At 32.2% G+C, this 3678-nt stretch overlaps 1 long non-coding RNA gene across 1 annotated transcript; it reads right to left on the bottom strand.

The window, feature by feature from the left end:
* Positions 1–934: 934 nt before the first annotated feature.
* On the bottom strand, positions 935–2966 carry LOC136270082 (uncharacterized). The gene is made up of 2 exons (XR_010707754.1): positions 2566–2966; positions 935–1328 (listed from the first exon to the last, which is right to left on the bottom strand). It is a non-coding gene; the product is annotated as an uncharacterized lncRNA (long non-coding RNA).
* Between the last annotated feature and the right edge of the window lie 712 nt (positions 2967–3678).

Raw genomic sequence — 3678 nt, 5'->3', positions numbered from 1 at the left:
TCATTTGAAATGAATTTTTTTTTTTAAAAATAAGATTATTGTTAATTAAAAACTTCTTGCCTTTATTTATTTTGGATCATAAATAACATTAGTTAGACTACTCCAATAGGCACTATATGTAAAATGAATGTGTGTCTGATTTTTTTAAAAAATATATTTGTTTCAGGTAATAATGGGCAATGAATGTATAAATTAGTTTATAAAATTTAATGTATTTTTTCATAAAAGGATAATTTAAAAAATTGGCGAAGTCCAGGGGGTCTAGATATTTGGGGTGAGGATGGATGGGGTTGTCGGCTGTGTCCGCAAGCATATGTGGCTCCAATAGGCGGTTTTGTAAAAGATTTCTGAAGTTGTCAAAATTAAGTATGTGTTAAATATACCGTGAACTACAATCGACTGACATGGCAAGGATTTTAAGAAAAGAAAAATTAAACTTAAATTCTACTTGTCTTACACATATATCTCCTTTCTTTTCGGTTCAAAACTCAAACATGTAAACCGCCCAATCAGGTGGAGAAAAAAAATCATTGTCAAGACTGGTTTTTATTTAATTTTTTCTCTAGTACATCAAGCACTTAACAAAACAACAATGGAATAAATTAATATGTAACAAAAATTAAATGCAACAATAAAATTACTTCTCTAATACACGTAGTTCAAACGAATACATCTACGTGTATGAAATGTGACTTTTTTATTCACCGGGATTTCGATAAATAATCTTGCACTTTATTTCTGCGGGTTTGCATGTTTGTGGGTGCCCTTTAAGCAAGAATGGCCACATTTGAACGCTGTGTGTATAAGTTATAATTCGCACGGTCTGGCGGTGCCAGTGTTACCGACGAATATACAACAAGTTAATTGCAATGAACACACTTGATATCCGTACCTCCTCTCAAACCTGAAGTTGCAACGAGGTTAAATTTGCCTCATTGTATCACAAAATCTTTTTCACTCTCTATCCGTCTCCTCAGATGATGACGCTGTTTCCTGACCTATGACCCTGTTTCGCACCGCTGGAAGTGTCTGTCTCATAAAGTCTCGGATGAGCAGACGAGCTGCTTCCACTTTCTTCTTCATGACGTAACGCTGATACACTGCGCGCACATTCTGAGCGACTCGCTTCCGGTGTTCCAGAGTGTATTTGTATGCCTTGTTTCCACTTTTGGAACAGCGTTTTATTCGGACTTTCAGATCCCGGATTTTGTTGTCAAGCAGACAGAGTTGGGATTTACCGTGCGTTTCCGCTTGTACTATGATCTTCATTCTCTCCATGAGCTCTTTTGGCATTTCTTGGGAATCCATTTCGTCCCAATAGTCTTTAGCTATATATCAAATTAAAACATAATTGAAAACTATTGAAAATAGTAAAGATAATGCTAATATTTATTTCTTCATTTTTATATTTTGTAATGATAGTTAATATATGTATGAAAACCAAATTAATGAAAGTATCATCGAAAAATCTAAAACGATCCGTTACGATAAAGATCAAATTTATTTCTCCATTATATTTTGCTATTCAACTAATGTATGGCATACATAGGCATACTAATAAAAGTTGCTCTTTTCGAGTCAATTTTCAACTAAAGTAACATAGACACTAAATGTTAAAATAGCTCGCAGTGCATTCATACGATCATACTATATATTCATTTATTTATAAGTTTATTGTGCATTGATGGCGATTGTGATTAAAATTGTAAACTCCAAACAGAAAAGGTAGATCTTTTTTTCAAATGTACTAACTTAAAATTTTGAAGAAAAATATTGAAGTGATCATGAAAGGGGGATAATACTTTATTATTACTATAATTTTCAAACGGACCTAAAGACATACGAAGCATCTTTCAAAACGATATCTAAATCATATCTTTGTTCTCTTTTTCTTATTTTTACTTTTTTATCAAATAAGTCTAATATTGAAAAATAAATATTGGTTTGGTCAGTATCGATTATCGTGTCAGATATCAACGAGATATTCACACATCTGTCATCACTTCCTTATGGCCCCAGTGACACATAGACTCGTCATTACACATTACAAAGACTACCTCCGGGCCAGATAATTATCTATGCCTGTCAGCGTGCATATTTTCTAAATAAGGAATTAAAAATACCTAAACCATTATTCTCTGGGTTTTCTATTTCCTTTTTTGTTTTGTTTAATGTACTACTCTGGATTTTTTTTGGGGGGGGGGGGGGGGTGTTTAAAGAAATACACTGAATGAAATGCATCAATTGATTCAGAGACTTAATATCTACGTCTCGGGTAGAAGGAAGCATTAATTACCACATAATCAAAGGAAATTCGCATGAAATATCATAAGATCAAATACTGCACAGTGCAAATCTAAATTAAAAAAAAAACACACTCTAAACAAAACTTAGCGCTTAACACTGTATACTGTACCAGCGTTTTGCATGTAAAAAAAACGTTTCACTATAAATTAATGGTAAACTTTTAAAGTAGAATATTTCCAGTTTCCTACGTACTGAATATAATATGCAATAATATACACTTTAAATACTGAAATTCAAATAAATTGAACAAAATCTTACCATGTAATAGTTCAGACACATTCAAGAGGTATAAGTTGTAAAAGTGACAGATGTAGTATTGTACCGTCTGTGTATATAAATGGACATTGTTTAACGTTACGTAATATCCCGTAATGAGCAATCAAGCAGAACCAACAAACGGTTTACATAATGGGCGAACAAGCACAACAAAGTGAATAGAGCTTCAGCCGTGACAACAAAGGGATTAGTACTGACAATGGATTAGCGGGTTTAACATGTCTTTTCAGGCTTTGTAATTTAAGTTAATGGCTTCAATGATGAGATTAACACGGCATTTTACAGTATCTGACATTTCTATTGAACCGAAATTCACTTTCAAGTAGAATTTTATTAGCAGCTTAACTTTAATTTTTGTTTATTTGTTAAGGGGAAGACCCAGAAAGGGATATGGCTGATTACTTTTCTTCTTTCTTTTTTTTTTTTTTTTTTTTTTTTTTTTTTTTTTTTTTAAATAATGAACTTCAATACAATAGAAAACGAGATGGTTTTGTATTATCATGGTTAATTCGAGGGGTGGTGGGGTTATCTGGCACCTGTTTAAACAAGTATAAAAAAAATAATTCTGTAACTTTTCGTAGGTAAAATGTCGACTTTTTCTTATCCATGTGAGGAAGTATAGATGTATTGATAATCACGAATTTGACCCACCGCGGGATTTTTTCAGAACGATGTCTTGAACAAAAATGTATATTCTATTATTTGATATTGGATTTAGCTAGAAATTGTGGCTTATATTAATCTATGATGGAACTTACAATGTAAAAACAACCAAAAACGATAATCACATTATTTTATCACAAAACTGGGGCTGGGGTATTTTTAGATAGGTACATGTAAATTTATTCAGATAGGATTTTGAGTTTTAACTTGACAAGAAGCATGAAGGATAGTCTGTACGACATATTTCTCATATTTGCAATCCGTATCTTAATAGAGAAATAACAAACAAATATTCCAATATCATCTTTTCTTTTTGAGAGAGACTCGTAAATCACGTAAAATATCACAACAATCTCCCTCCAGGAAAGAAAAATACTGATTTTCGAACTTGTTATGACATTTAAGATTCATTCAAAACATTTACATTTCTCC

This window comes from Magallana gigas, chromosome 7 (assembly GCF_963853765.1).
Source record: "Magallana gigas chromosome 7, xbMagGiga1.1, whole genome shotgun sequence".
In the NCBI taxonomy this organism is placed as follows: Eukaryota; Metazoa; Mollusca; class Bivalvia; order Ostreida; family Ostreidae; genus Magallana; species Magallana gigas.
Note: the sequence above shows the minus strand (reverse complement) of the source record. Positions and strands in the feature narration are given on the sequence as shown.